The sequence below is a fragment of the Vulpes vulpes genome, chromosome 2, assembly GCF_048418805.1.
Source record: "Vulpes vulpes isolate BD-2025 chromosome 2, VulVul3, whole genome shotgun sequence".
In the NCBI taxonomy this organism is placed as follows: Eukaryota; Metazoa; Chordata; class Mammalia; order Carnivora; family Canidae; genus Vulpes; species Vulpes vulpes.
The window spans coordinates 45,030,568-45,046,994 of NC_132781.1; the positions used below are offsets into that span (position 1 = coordinate 45,030,568).

At 43.7% G+C, this 16,427-nt stretch overlaps 1 long non-coding RNA gene across 1 annotated transcript; it reads left to right on the forward strand.

The window, feature by feature from the left end:
- Positions 1-15: 15 nt before the first annotated feature.
- Positions 16-11,558, forward strand: LOC140597816 (uncharacterized). Its single transcript, XR_011999757.1, has 4 exons — positions 16-1,087; positions 3,861-3,978; positions 10,971-11,085; positions 11,163-11,558. It is a non-coding gene; the product is annotated as an uncharacterized lncRNA (long non-coding RNA).
- The last annotated feature ends 4,869 nt before the right edge of the window (positions 11,559-16,427 follow it).

Consider the following 16,427-nt stretch of genomic DNA (forward strand, 5'->3'; position numbering starts at 1 on the left):
ATGCGCCCTTCGGTCTGCGTGAGACCCTGGCCCAGTCCCAGGTGCGTTAGGGCGGAGTGAGCAGAGAGTTTCTGCAGCTTGGCCTGACCCGTAAGTCCTCATCTGTGCCTTTTAAAATGCCGTTGGTAGTCTGCTAAATTTTTATATCCCCAGTTCCAGTCTCGCACGTCTACCACGGCCTTTTGAGCCCAACACGTCTTAAACAGACTTGCTTCTCCGTGGTTCTCCGTGAACAAAACAGCTGGACGGACCGAAACCTGGCGGCCCTCCTGCCGCGACACTGACCCGGCCGGGACTCACGGCCATGCCCGGCCCTGGAACTTCTGCGCCCCCGTCCTAAATGATGGTCTCCCCGTTTCCAAGCCCTCCTCACAAATTCTTTATCCACACACCTGCTGCCACGAACTTTTAAAGACAGTTGGCTAAATTCACTCTTGCTTCAAGCCCTCCGGTAGGTCCCCGTCACAACACCCATCGAGACTGAACTTTATTATGTCTTCCAAGGCCTGGTGTGATCTGTTTTCTCGACACGTTTATCCACCACAGATTGTATCCTCCAAAAATGGCTGCAGAAATAGCTCCTATCCCGCCTCGGGCTTGAAGAATCTTGCCAGTTCCACATCAAGAGACAGAGTCTAATTCCACTCCCCTTCCATCTGGGTGGATTGGTTGACTCACTTGTAACTCATGGAATGTGCTGAAAGTGATGCTGTGGCTTCTTAGCTAGCTCATAAAATGTAATGCAACAGCATCCTTGTTAGCCTTGGAGACCTGAGCGCCTGGAAGGAAGTCTGAGTGCCTCGGCGCTGCCGTGCTGTGAAGAAGCCCAAACTAGACCACATGGAAAGACCATAAAACGATGTGAAGGGGGGGGGGAGGGGAGAGATGCCCCAGCTGCTCCAGTTCCCACTTTACCACATCCAGCCATAGTCTGACTGCAGCAGCAGGAGAAACCACTGCCTGCCACACAGTCTCACCCAGCCAAGCCCTTCCTGAGTTCTTGACTCAAAGAAATTGTAAGAAATAATAAAATGACTATAATAGTTGACATTATGAAGTTTTGGGGTGATAAGATATGCAGCAACAGGTAACTGGAACATCGGGTTTTTATTTTAACTATTCCCGTATGTATGAAGTCATATTTCCCTGTGGTTGTAGGTGCCATTTCCCTGAGGACTAATGGTTTGAGCACTTTTTCAACTCCTTTTTTGGCCATTTGTATATCTTTGTGAGGAGTCTGTTGAAGGCTTTTCCCATTTTGTAATTGGAATGTTTTTATTTTTAGTGTCAATTTGTAGGAGCTCTTTACATGTCTTGGATATAAATCCTTTCTCAGTTATATGGCTGCAAAGATATTTTTCCAGGGTTGCAGCTTGTTGTTTATTCTCCTAATAGTGTCTTTTGATAAGCTGACATCTTAAATTCTAAAATTTAAAATGCTAAATTTGGGGATCCCTGGGTGGCTCAGCGGTTTTGCGCCTGCCTTTGGCCCAGGGCGCGATCCTGGAGTCCCTGGATCGAGTCCCGCGTCTGGCTCCCGGCATGGAGCCTGTTTCTCCCTCTGCCTGTGTCTCTGCCTCTCTCTCTCTCTCTCTCTCTCATAAATAAATAAAAATAAATCTTTAAAAAAATAAAATGCTAAATTTATTTTAGCAGGGTTTTTTTTTTTTTTTTTTTTTTTTTTTTTTTTTTGTATCTTGCCCAAGGAGTCTTCCCTTCCTTCTTGTCACAGAGATAGTCTTCTGTTTTCTTCAAGAAGCTTTATGGTTCTGGGGTTTAAGGTTAGGTCCATGATCCACCTCAAATTAATTTTGTGAATAAAGTCAGATAAATGTCAAGATTCATTTTTTCCCGTTGTTTTTAAAGATTTTATTTATTTATTCATGAGAGACACAGAGAGAGAGGCAGAGACACAGGCAGAAGGAGAAGCAGGCTCCATGCAGGGAGCCTGATGTGGGACTTGATCCCAGGGCCCCGGGATCATGCCCTGAGCCAAAAGCAGATGCTCAACCTCTGAGCCACCCAGGCATCCCGACTTGGCACTTTTTTTTGAAAATCAACTATTTATGTATGAATCCATTTCTGGATTCTGTTCTGTTCCATCAATTTATCTGTCTCTCCTCCCACTGATACCACACTGTCCTGGTTACTGTAAGCTTTATAGTAAATGTTGGTGTCAGGTAGTGTATGTCCTCCAGCTCTGTTCATTTTGAAGATTGTTTTGACTATTGTAGAGCCTTTGCTTTTCCATATACATTTTCTTTTTTAAGATTTTACTTATTTATTCATGAGAGAGAGAAAGAGAGCGGCAGAGACACAGGCAGAGGGAGAAGCTTCCCACAAGGAGCCCAAAGTGGGACTCAATCCCAGATCCCAAGATCACACCCTGAGATGAAGATAGATGCTCAACTGCTGAGCCACCCAGGCATTCCTTTCCATATACATTTTCAAATGATCTTGTCTATTTCTTCAAAATAACCTGCTAGGGGTTTGATGTTGATTGCATCGGATCTATCAAGTTTAGTACTCTTTTACTCAGTAATGACAGTCATTAATATTGCTCAGCATGTGTGGACAGGCATGTGTGGACACATTACTCTGTAAGGGATCCTTCTGTTATTCTGTATGTGTGTCCTCAGTCTTCTCAGACACTGGCAAGCTCCCTAATGTGTCCAGCACAACTCTGTACATGATGAGTGCTTGGAATCTACCTCTTGCCTGTCTGCTTTTGTCCCTAAGAGCTAAGTGAAATGTAAATGACAGAGATCCTTCGTGCAAATGATCACCTGCTAGAGGAGATGTCATGGTTTGCTTTCTAGGCACCCTGCCCTACTCACCCTGGTGCTTGTAGACAGGTGCTTGGAAAGGCTAGCTTCTCTTGCTTTCCAAGAAAGGCTGGCATATCTTCCCTCTCAGTTGTTCCTCCTTGCCTGGATGCTCATCTGGCAGGATGCAGCTTGACTGTTTCTATTTAGTGAAGGTTGTATTGAGGTTATGTTGAGCCAGCCAGTTAGCTTCAAAAGAGAAAACTCACATGCAGCAAAGGAATACATTTTTTAAAATGTTTTATTTATTCATGAGAGACGCAGAGAGAGGCAGAAACGCAGGCAGAGGGAGAAGCAGGCTCCATGCAGGGAGCCTGACGTGGGACTCAATCCTGGGTCTCCAGGATCATGCCCTAGGTTGAAGGCAGCGCTAAACTGCTAAGCCACCTGGGCTGCCCAGGAATCCTTTTTTAAAAAAGATTTTATTTATTCATTTATTTGAGAGAGAGAGACAGAGAAAGAGTGTGAATAGGGGGAGGAGCAGAGGGAAAGAGACAGGCAGACTCTCTGCTGAGTGGGGAGCTCAGTGCAGGGCTCAATCCCACAACCCTGAGATCATGACCTGAGCCAAAATCAAGAGTTGAATGCTTAACTGACTGAGGCACCCAGGGGTCCCCTGTTTTAAAAAAGATTGATTGATTGATTGATTGATTGATTGACAGAGAGTGGGAAAGAAAGAGAAGAACACAAGTGGGGGTAGGGGCAGAGGGAGAGGGAGAGGATCTCAAACAGACTCCCAGCTGAGCACAGAGCCTGATGAGGGTCTTGGCTTGGTGCTAGATCCCAGGACCCTGAGATCATGATCTGATCTGAAATCAAGAGTCTGATGCTTAACTGGCTGAGCCACCCAGGCATCTCAGGAATACATTTTTGAATAATCATAAAAATTTCTTTCGAATAGAAATTGGGGAAGTATATCCAAATTTGATATGTGAGGAATCAGAAAGATGCAAGTGACTTGCTCAATCTCTCTATGTTAATGAGGCCTGAAATTTCAGCTGAAGTAATATGATCTCTCTCTTTGGTGAGTTACAGGTAGAGACCACACCAGGTGGAGAGTCAGACAAAGGCAACTTTATTTGCAGCAAATAAGGAATCATGGGGAATAACTTCCAAAGCTATAACTTGCACTGCTGTGACTCCCTGAGCAATGGTGAGTGGGTCTTTTTTATTTAGGGTTAGGTTCAATATTCAGAAAGAGGAGTTTTGTCATTGTCTGTAGAGGTGGGCATAAGGTCACACATAGGTCTTAAGGAAATGTGCCCTAAGTGTGTACATACATTGTATGTTATGTTAATGAAGCTCAACTACTCCTTGGGTGAAGATTTTAGCATCATATTTTAGCATTATAATGAGGTAGAGATAACTGTTGTACTAGGTCCATCTCCATAGTTGTGAGTCTTTGGTTGAACTCAAAGTGGTCTGAATGGTCAGGGCAGTCGTTATTCTTTAGAGGGTAGTTTTATTTTCTATCATAAGATGCTATGCCCGTGGGATTTTTTGCCTGGGTTAAAAGATAAGCTGGAGGGGCGCCTAGGTGGCTCAGTGGTTGAGTATCTGTTTTTGGCCCAGGGTGTGATCCTGAATCCGGGGATCCCTTATCGGGTTCCCTGCAGGGAGCCTGCTTCTCCCTCTGCCTCTGTCTCTCTCTCTTTCTCTCTCTCTCTCTCTCTGTGTCCCTCATGAATAAATAAATAAAATCTTTTTTTTTTTTTTTTTTAAAAAAAAGGTAAGCTGGAAATTGGGCACCTGGCTGGCTCAGTCAGTAGAGTGTGCATGTCCTGATTTTGGGATTGTGAGTTCTAGCCCCACTTGCAGGTAGTGTTTACTTTAAAAAAAAAAAAAAAAGCTGTAAAGAAAACAAAGGTGAATGGGTACACACACGTGGGCAGTAAAGGTCAGGTCTTGGAGTCTTGCTGGTGACAAAATCCACATTTCTAGTTCTACATCTCTTGCAGGAGAGCAGTCAATTTTACAATGATGTTCACTGACCGACAGAAGAGATGATAGTATTTTTTTTTTTTTTAAGATGATAGTATTTTTATAATTGTTTCAGCTTCCTTGTTTATACTTTCTCCTTGTGGTGTCAGTGGTAGGTATTGTTTTGAGCACATAAAAGGTGAGGTTTCTTTATAAGGATTAAGTTTTTCCTTTGGCCAGCGCTTGACCTGGCCATGTGTTGGAGAGCTTGTGACTCTATCCTTTCCTACTTGCCTGTTCAGCCTGGGTCCCTCCAGGTGGCTGGGCTGCTGGTTCCAGGTCTCTGCTCTGTCCTGCCCACTTTCTCCATGCTGTCAGTTTCTTTCCCAATGCTACCAGGTGGTTTCACTCTTCAGCAGCACCAGCCTTAGATGTGTGCAAGTAGAGACCCTGCCCTAGATCTTGTGCTTTGCAGGACCCTGCTCTGACTCTCCTCCAGCTATCTCCCTCCAAAAGGGACAGGAAGACCGTGGAATCAAGTTTGGTCCTGCTCACCTAGTCTCTCTCCCCCATCCTTCAATCCATAATCTGAGTCCCTGGCATCTTGGACTTTATCGCACAAATAACCCCAGCCCATTTGTTGGGCCTGCCTCAGTCTCTTTTCTGAGTCTATCCTGCAGAGTAACCCTGGGCCAAGGGCAGCATAGATGGAAACTCCATAGGCAGACTGAGGTGTCCAGACCTATTCATTCAAGGACCTTGTCATTGCAGGATGGAGCTGGGAATGAGAAGATGAGTGGCAGGTCATGCGCTAGATGCAAAACTCCAACAGCACTGAAATTTTATTTTATTTTATTTTATTTTATTTTATTTTATTTTATTTTATTTTATTTTATTTTATTTTATTTTTATTGTTTTTTTGTTTTGTTTTTTTGTTTTGGGCACTGAAATTTTTTTTAAGATTTATTTTTATTTATTTATTTATGATAGAAATATATATAGAGAGAGAGGCAGAGACACAGGCAGAGGGAGAAGCAGGCTCCATGCCGCGAGCCTGATGCGGGACTCGATCCCAGGACTCCAGGATCGCGCTCTGGGCCAAAGGCAGGCGCGAAACCGCTGAGCCATCCAGGGATCCCCTGGGCACTGAAATTTTAAAATAAAATCTAGCCTTCCAGATCATTATGACGGTCTGTTTGTCAAGGTGGGAAATAGTACATAGTTTATTTAACAGTATGTCAATTTAATTTATAACTTTTAATGTTTAGATATATGGTATGTGGGCCTCTGTTTCCACTCTTGCTTCGGGCTTCACAACTGTTAAGATCAGGTTTGCTGGGATCCTGGGGTGGCTCAGCGGTTTAGTGCCTGCCTTCAGCCCAGGGCGTGATCCTGAGTGCTGGGATCGAGTCCCACATCGGGCTCGCTGCATGGAGCCTGTTTCTCCCTCTGCCTGTGTCTCTGCCTCTCTTTCTCTCTGTGTCTCTCATGAATAAATAAATAAAATCTTTAAAAAAAAAAAAAAAGCAGGTTTGCTCTTTATTTTTCCTCCTTTTATTACCCACTCCAACCGCTTCCTGATTTTCACTTGTTAAATAACAAAAATTCAACTGATTAAATTTGATTTGCTTTATTAATCTATTTGCTTTAAGGCAAATCTGTAATTTGCTTTATTAATCTATTCATGAATTAAACAGCATCCCATCTAGCAAGTAGAGAGATGCTCCACTGAGCTGAATGAAAGAAAGGTTTTTTAAAGGCAGGGAGAGGGGAAAAAGGAGGGAAGGAAGGAAAGAAGAAAGGAAGAAAGGAAAGAAGGAGGGAAATTATTATTTTTTGATATTTTATTTATTTAGGGACGCCTGGGTGGCTTAGTGGTTTAGCACCTGCCTTCAGCCTGGAGTCCAGGGATCGAGTCCCGCATTGGGGTCCCTGTAAGGAGGCTGCTTCTCCCTCTGCCTGTGTCTCTGCCTGTGTCTCTGTGTGTCTTTCATGAATAACTAAATAAAATCTTTTAAAAAAAAGATTTTATTTATTGGGATCCCTGGGTGGCGCAGTGGTTTGGCGCTTGCCTTTGGCCCAGGGCGCGATCCTGGAGACCCGGGATCGAATCCCACGTCGGGCTCCTGGTGCATGGAGCCTGCTTCTCCCTCTGCCTATGTCTCTGCCTCTCTCTCTCTCTCTCTCTGACTATCATAAATAAATAAAAATTTAAAAAAAAAAAGATTTTATTTATTTATTTGAGAGAGAGCACATGAGGTGGGGAAGGGGCAGAAGGAGAGAGAGGGAGAATCCTCAAGTAGATTCCTCACTGAGTGGGGAGCCCCACATGGGGCTTGATCCCAGGACTCTGAAGTCATGACCTGAGCCCCCCAGGTACTCCATGAAGGAAGGAAATTATTAGCAAGGAATGCATTGTTTAGGCAAGATTGCCCTCCTAAGGGGAGTAGAAGGGTTGGTTCTATCAGTAAATTTCCTAATATTGACCAGGAAATTCCATGTTGGCTGCTTTAAAGGTTACATTCCTGGGGTTTGAAACTGCAGTTAGTTTAGATATTAAGTCTTGGTTAGCTGACCTGGCCTGAGTGATGCCATTTTGGGACTGTGGTTTTCTTTTTTACACACTTCATACCTCACATTACTTTAAAAAAATTTTTTTTAAAGATTTTATTTATTTATTCACGAGATACACACAGAGAGAGGCAGAGACACAGGCAGACGGGACTCGGACTCGATCCCTGGAACCTCAGGATCACGTCCTGGGCTGAAGGCAGATGCTCCACCACTGAGCCACCCAGGTGTCCCCACAGAAAAAGTTAAAGGAAAACCCTACAACCAGTTGAATACATTGCACTCTATCCATATGGTAGACTCCCTGGGAGCTTCTGAAATAGAATGAGGTAGCTTGATTTAAACTGATTTTGAAAAAAAATAAAAAATAAAAAATAAAAAATAAAATAAAATAAACTGATTTTGCACAGAGGCCACGAAGAGTGCTCATGGAGAATAGTGCAGAGCAGTGTGAATGGTTTGCTCACACCTCCTACCCCTATCTTCACTTCCCTCCAAACCCACTAAGCTTGCTGCTTCTGCGCCATGCTGAGATACCTCAGCTTGGGTCTTTATGCTTGCTGCCCCCAGAACACTCTTGCTCCAGATGTCCTGCCTTCATTCTAAAGGGTACCAGAATATGCCGCCCCAAAATATACCTCTTTGGAATATAGTTTATTTTGAGCTACAGGCCACTGAGAACTAGCAGACACTGGAAAAGCTCTAAAAAAGCTCTTGTAAGGGAAACTGACATTTATAACTGCAATTTACAGTCATAGAGATGTCTCCCTCTCCCATATCAGTAGAAGCAAACTCTTAATTCGAAGGAGTCACTGACTTAACTCTGCATAACAAACCTTACTAGACAACCAACCCTTGCTTACCTTATACTTCTCCTGGTCACCTTCCCTATTCCCTCCCCACCTAAAAGCCCCAAATCCCTTTTCTTTTGTTTAGCCCAAGATAGTATATAAGCCTCAAGCACCTGGCCCCCTCCTTGAGCCACATTTTTTTTCTTTGTAAGCTGTGGTGTGTAGGTAATTAAAACTTTTATTCTCTTGTAAATCTATCTTCTATCAGTTTAATTCACAGGTCCTAGCTAACAAAACTTGGAGGATTGAAAGAAAAAGCTGTTTCCTCCCCTACAATTCAAATATCACCTTCTGAGAAGCCTTCCCTGACTACTGTCCCTAACTGTCCTTTATTTTCCACCAGAACATTTGATCATCTTTTGACATCTACATCTAGTTGTTTATGCCTCCTCTGTCTGTCTCTGCTAAAATATAAGCCGGAAATTTTGTTTTGTTCACTGTTGTACCTCCAACACCCAAAACACTGCTTGACATACAAGCACTCAATAAATACTTACTAGGGGGCTCCTGGCTGGCTCAGTCAGAGGAGCATGCAACTCTTGAACTTGAGGTGGTGAGGTTGAGCCCCACATAGGGTGTAGAAATTACTAAAAATAAATAAACTTTAAAATAAATAAATGTTTATTAAATAACACATATATGTAAAAAATATGTGCAACATATGGGGCACCTGGGTGGCTTAGTTGGTTGAGCATCTGACTCTTGATCTCAGCTCAGGTCCTAATCTCAGGGTCTTGAGTTCAAGCCCTGTATTGGGCTCCACGCTGGCATGGAGCATACTTTAAATAAATAAATATATATGTATATATATGTATGTATGTATGTATGTATGTATGTATGTATATGCCTGACATAGTGCTAAAAGGATGTATAAGGGGATGCCTGAGTGGCTCAGTGGTTGAGCATCTGCCTTTGGCTCAGGGCATGATCCTGGGGTCCTGGGATGGAATTCTGCATCAGGCTCCCTGGAAGGGAGCCTGCTTATTCCTCTGCCTAAGTCTCTGCCTCTATGTCTCTCATGAGCAAACAAACAAATAAATAAATAAATGGATGTATAAAAATCAGGTAAAGTGATTGTTCTTTTTGAAAGGAGGGGAGAGACAGTTTTTACTTTATCTTCTTTTGTGATGCTTAACTTTATTCCCCAAAGCATATAATATTTTTTTTAATGATTTTTTTTTTAGGGATGCCTGGGTTGCTCAGTGGTTGAGCATTTGCCTTCGGCTCAGGGCGTGATCCTGGAGTCTGGGATCTAGTCCCACATCAGGCTCCCTGCAGGGAGCCTGCTTCTCCCTCTGCCTATATCTCTACCTCTCTCTCTCTCTCTCATGAATAAATAAATAAAATTAAAAAAAATTTTTTTTAAATTCTGTAAATTCTTCAATAGGAATAAGAATTTTATTAAACATTTTTTTAGGTATATGAATTTTAAAAACGTGATTGAGTCCCATGATGGAATTAACTTTATTTTATGGGAATGAAAAGCAAACAAACTATGGTCAAATGTGACCACATAGATCAATCTTCAGATGTTGAGCAAAAAGTTGCAAAAGAATACAGATAACCCGGGATCCCTGGGTGGCTCAGCGGTTTAGCGCCTGCCTTTGGCCCAGGGTGCAATCCTGGAGTCCCGGGATCAAGTCCCACGTTGGGCTCCTGGCATGGAGCCTGCTTCTCTCTCTCTGCCTGTATCTCTGCCTGTATCTCTGCCTCTCTCTCTCTCTCTGTGTCTATCATGAATAGAAAAAAAAAAAAAAAAAGAATACAGATAAACAAATCTATAAAGTTGGAAAGCAGATTAGTAGTTGCCAGAGGGTAGGAAGAAGGGAGAAACGGGCAGTAATTACTTAATGGATGTGAAGGTTTCTTTTAGCGTGCTGAAAAATTTTGAAATTAGAGAGAAGTGGTGGTTGCCCCATACTGTGAATGCACTAACTGCCACTGTGCTGTAAAATGGTTAAAATGTAAGACTTTAAAATGGTTACTTGTATGTTATGTGAATTTCACCTTAATAAAAAAGGATAGAGAATGTTACCATTTACATAAAGTTTAAAGCACAATAAACCAATATTATATTTCATTTTAGGATGCACAGGTATATAGTAAGAGTATAAAGGAATGCAAGGAAACCAGAGACACTAAATTCTAGTTTTACTTCTGGAGGTTGGGAGATGATCATGACCAGAAAGGCTATATACAAGGGGCTTCCACTTGTATTGGAAACATTCTACTGTGTTGGAAATTTCAGTAAATTTTTTTTTTTTTTTGCAGGGGGATGCCTGGGTGGCTCAGTGGTTGAGCGTCTGCCTTCAGCTCAGGGCATGATCCCAGGGTCCAGGATCAAGTCCCTCCCCCCCCCCCCCCCCCCCCCCCCCCCCCCCCCCCCCCCCCCCCCCCGCATCGGGCTCTCTGCAGGGAGCCTGCTTCTTCCTCCGCCTATATCTCTGCCTCTCTCTCCCTCTCTGTCTCTCATGAATAAATAAATAAAATCTTAGAAAAAAAATTTTTCTTTTTGTGGGACTTGATTCTAGCACCCTGAGATCATGACCTGAGTCAAAGGCAGATGCTTAACCACTGAGCCACCCAGGTGCTCCATCATTTTTTTTTTATTTTAAATTCTTTTTTTAAGTGATCTCTACATCCAACATGAGGCTTGAACTCATGACCAAGATCTCAACCATGATCAAGAGTTACATGGTCTACTGACTGAGCCAGCCAGGTACCCCAGAAACATTTCATTTCTTAAGCTGAGCAGTGTGTACATTGTGTGTGTGTGTGTGTGTAATATATTTATTTTTTTTAGAGAAGGAGATGAGAGGAGAGAGAGAGAGAATCTTAAGCAGGCTCCATACCCAGTGCGGAGACAACGTGGGCTCGATCTCACCAACCTGAGCTGAAACCAAGACTGAGCCACCCAGGTACCCCCATATATGTATATTTTATATTATTCCCTTATACCCTTTGGTATGTGTAAAATATTTTCTTTTGTTTTCAGATTTTTATTTTTGTTTACTCAAGTAATCTCTACATTCAACATGGGGCTTGAACTCACCATCCTGAGATTGAGTCTTATGCCCTTCTGACTAAGCCAGCCAGGTGCCCTTGTCTAAAATGTTTTCTAAGCATTGGACTCCCTGCAGGCAGCCTGCTTCTCCCTCTGCCTGTGTCTCTGCCTCTCTCTGTGTCTCTCATGAATAAATAAATAAAATCTTAAAAAAATTGTTTTCTAAGCAATTCACAGCTTCACACAACTCCTGCCTGTACATTTCCTCAGGATCCTATTGGCTGCTGAATTGTGTTGCCTCAATCACTTTGAAATCCCAACCCCCAGTATGTTTGTGGCTGTATTTAGAGATAGGATCTTTAAAGTGGTAATAAATGAAAATGAAGATATTGGTGTGGGCTCTATTTCAGTGTGACTGGTATCATTATAATTAGGACACAGACATGCACAGAGGGACAACCACACGAGGACACATCAAGCTGAGGGCTGTCTGTCTACAAGCCAAGGAGAGAGGCCTCGGAAGAAACTGCCCGTTAGCACCCTGATCTTGGACTTCTGCCCTCAAATAAATGTGGGAAATAAATTTCCATTGTTTAGCTCCCACAGTCCATGGTCTTTGTTGTAATAGCCTGAGTAGACTCGCATGTATTTTTGTCTTCTACCTTCCCCATGGGTCACAGCTTTACCTCCCCATTTCGGACTCTACCTCCTACCAGGCTCAGAGTGACTTCCTGGTATGTTTAGCCACCAAAGCAGACAAACATAGCACAGAAGAGAGTGGGATCTGCCATTGACTAGAATAATCCCATCTCCTGTTTTTAGCATTTTAAGTAGTCTCTATACCCAAAGTGGGGCTTGAACTCAGGACACTGAGATGAAGAGTCGCAACCTTTACTGACTGAGCTGGCCAGGCACCTCTTGTTCATAGCATTTTATTGATTTATTCATGAGAGATCCACACAGAGAGAGGCAGAGGCACAAGGCAGAGGAAGAAGCAGGCTCCATGCAGGGAGCCTGATGTGGGACTCAATCCCGGGATTCCAGGATCACCCCCTGGGCGGGAGGCAGGCGCCAAACAGCTGAGCCACCCAGGTATCCTGTTCTTAGCATTTTAAAAACCCATCTTCAGACCTGAGCCCAGACCATGTAGGAGCAGGGGTTCCAGAGGGAGAAACTGGCATGAAAATGCTGGGAGTTGGGAGAACTGTTTGGGCTGACCAAAGGCCTGGGGTTGGGGAAGCCACCCAGCTACCCACCCACCCCCACCCTGGCTGGCTACATCAGGTGCTAGTTACTTGTACGGGCTCTGGAACCAGATTGCTGGGGGCTGAATCCTAGCTCTGCCACTTACTTGTTGTGTGACCTGGGGTAATACTTAACCTTTCTGTTTCTCACTTTTCTCATCTTTTGAATAGTTACCATGATGAGTACTTAGATCCTGGAGTTGTTTAGAGTATTAAATGAGTTTTTGAAAAAAACTTTAACCTACTTATTCATGCCTGTGAGATAAGGAAACTGAAGGACTCTATAAAAACTTGCGTTTTGCTCCTTTTCCTATGTCTATTCTTGCTAGGACCTGCACCCCCACTTTTATGCATGTCTCAGAATGCAAATAGTATATGTCCTCCATATAAGGGACAAGGATTTCTTTAGGGTAGATAACATCTAAGGAAGGACCAAGTGGCAATGAGGTGGGCAGGGGGCTATTGCATATTCCAGACCACTGCACTACATATTTGGATACCAGCACCCTCTTGCCCCCTCCTCGGCTGTAAGGAATAACACCTGGGCCCTCATATTTGTTCTAATCAGTGCCTGGATGCTTGAGAGGACAGGTACACCAGGCCATCATCCTCAGTAAAAAACTCCAGTTCTCAAAGACAATACTCCTTCCTTTCCTTCTGTGGGCAAAGCATCCCTGATGGGAACCAAAGCTACTCCCTCAAGCAATAATAAGGCCTGCCCTGAACCAGCAAGGCCTGTGATTGACTCTAAGACATGATGGATTTGACCTTGGCTGCCTTCTTGCACATACTCACCCACTTTGCCCCACATTTTCCTTACATAAACCTGGAAGTATTTTTGGCACTTTGGAGACAGTATTTGAGACATTAGTCCATTGTCTGCCTGGCGTTGGCCTCAGGAAGTAAGTTCCTTGCTTGTTTTGCCGCCACTCTATCAACAGTGGTGCCTGGCTGCGCCTGCTCTGATAGAGACCTCTAGAGCTTTGCAATCCCGCAAAGCTCCATGCAGATCAGGATTTATTTCTCTAGACAAAATGGCCTGAGTGCAGTATCAGTGATGAGACATTCTCAACTCCTGGCTGACCCTGAGGAATGATGACATTTATTCCTTAAAAACACAACTTTCAGAACATCTTATGCACTTTAAGGAAGCCAACGAGAATGATAGTTATCAGGGTCATACCTCCAGGCCCTAGCACTGAGGGTTCTTTTCTCAAGATTTTGCCTTACAGATAAGATATAATGACCCAATGAATATTTCAGCCTGGCCCAGAGAGGGGTGCCTGGATGTTCCTGGAGTATTTCTCTTCCTGTAATTGCCTGGGAGCTTTGAAATGACACCTCTCATCCACTGGGGGGTGGCAGATGGAGAGGACGAGAGAGCCTTAATCAGATTCTGTGCTGACTGCTGAGCCTACATGGGGCTTGACCTTAAAACCCTGAAATCACGACCTGAGCTGAAAGCAAGAGTTGGACGCTTGACCAACTCCGGCACCCAGGGGCCCAGATTTATACTCCTTCTATTTTATGATACCAGGTAGGGAAAACATTCCCCAGTCAGACACAATGTCCGTCTGTTGTTGGGTGGATTGGGGAGACCTCGGGGCTCTAAGGTGACTGCCCAGTCCGTCCCCCAGATGTCACTGAGGAGTCTTAACACTTGTTGCAAGGAAAAAATTCAAGGAGGGACTAGACAATGGTTGAGCAGTGCAAGCAAAGAGACAGAGAATATTCTGGAGATGTGAGAGAGAACAAGCTCAGAGAGGGCTGTGCTAAGGGCTTGGGTCTCTGTCTTTTATCCACAGTTGTTAACTAAGGGGTGGAATATTTCTTATTTGGGGAGGGGATTTGTTTGGGAGCAGGGTTTTGCAATTTTTCTTCTTTTTTTGGTTGGAGTCTCTCAGGCCTTTGTCTGGAGCCTGTTCGGTTTGATCTGGCTTCTTGTGGCCTTGTTTGTGGAATGCTGCCAGGGCAGGTTGCTAACTTTCCTGATAGTGGGCCTTGTTTCCCCCTTTGGTGGCCTCCAGGCATCTGGTTAAAGCCTAACTGCCTGCTCTAACACATCTTCATAATATATCAGGTGAATAGACATAATCTGTTCACAGAAAGCCTGTTCAAACATTCCAGTTCTACAAACTTTTACCTTAATTCCATCAACCCTTACATTCCTGACTGTGGCCTCCATTAGGACTCCATCAACAGGTTTTGCTTTTACAATAGTAGGGAGAGGAAATGTTCCCCAGTCAGATATAAAATTCATTCTTTTTTTTTCTTTTTTTTTTTTTTTTTTTTAATAAGATTCATTCCTATAGGGAATGAGCCTGGGTGGCTCAGTGGTTGAGCATCTGCCTTTGGCTCAGGAAGTGATCCCAGGGTTCCGGGATCGAGTCCTGCATGGGGCTTCCTGCATGGAGCCTGCTTCTCCGTCTACCTGTGTCTCTCTGCCTCTCTCTGTGTGTGTGTCTCTCATGAATTTTTTTTTTAATTCATTCCTATAAAACATTCAGAGAAAAGAGTTACAACTGCTTTACATAAAGCATATGTAAACATTCTGACCTTCATAATCTTATCAAAACTCACATGTTTATGTTCTCCATCAATTTGCAGCCCCAGTGGAGGCTTTCTCAATGGGTTTTGGCACCATGATTTGTGGGGCTCTCCTGGAAAGGGGTCCCAGGAAATTAACTTCTTCACCTTCTGATCATTTATTCCTCAATGTACAAAAACCTTTGGGTCCCCAGCCTGGCCCTTTTGTCAATCCTTATCTTAGTTACTCTATCTTACCACTGCCTGGGTATAGTTGGTTAGGTTTCTCCTCCAAACTAGGGTACAGAGAGTGGGCTTGTTTGGGGCCTTTTGACATTGGGGAGACCAGTAGGGAGTCCATTTGGCCCACTAAACCTTTGGTAGTGCTGTATTAACACCTTTTTTAAAACTCCATCAATGTCTGCTTCATTTATCATTTCTTAATAACCCTCTAAAGATTTCCACTCTGCTGGGTGAGTCCCATGACTGTTTCCTCTTTGTTTCGCTCTTATCAATATTTGCTTTATTATCCTTCTTTTTTTTTAAAGATTTTATTTCTTTATTTGAGAGAGAAAGAGATCACAAGCAGGGGGAAGAGGTAGAGAGAGAAGCAGACTCCTTAGTGAGCAGGGAGCCCGATGTGGGGCTCCATCCCAGGACCCCATGATCATGACCTGAACCAAGGGCAGATTCTTAACTAACTGAGCCACCCAGGCACCCCTCCCCTTATTTCTTAATAGCCATTTAGAAATGTCCACCATGCTTAAACCAGTGACTAGGATATGCCTTTCCTCCTTCCCTTATTAATTAACCTAATGTTTTTACTAGTATCAGTAAGACCTATGAGGGGAAGCTGAGGCAGCAAATTTGATAAGGCTTCCAGGACTGTCCCTCAGTTTTATAGCAGTAAGGGCATATAAGGTGCCTTTTACATGGCACCCCATTAACCCTGGCATTTATCATGATCTGAGTAATGAGCACATACAGTGGTATCCAGGTCATTGTAAAGCATCTTCCGTGACTTGCCGCTTCATCTGGGATGCTCTACTTGGCATTTATAGGGGGGCACAGACTGTCCCCTTCTCATAGTAAACAGACCTTACAGTGGCTTTTATTCAGTCCACCAGGCTAGCTGTTCTCTTGGGAATGAGATGCTCTGTGTCTGGGTTATGTGTCCAGTAGTCTATCCTTGTTCCCTAGTGATCTGTGGGCCCTCCATCAACCCAAGCATGTTCTTCCACTCTCCAGCATTCAAAACCAAAGACATAGCCCCCAAAGTACTTACTTTCAATCCATTTTATTAAAGGTTCCTCAGGAAGCTAATGATACTGACCTACAAAATGTAACAGCTCCTTCACACTATAACCCCTGGTTTCAATAGTTTCTTGGGTTTTCCCTACCCCTACATTGACTACCTTCTTGGTGACCAGAGAGATCCTAGAAGTACTTTCTGTTGTCACTGCATATTTTGTGCTGGGTGGGTGGC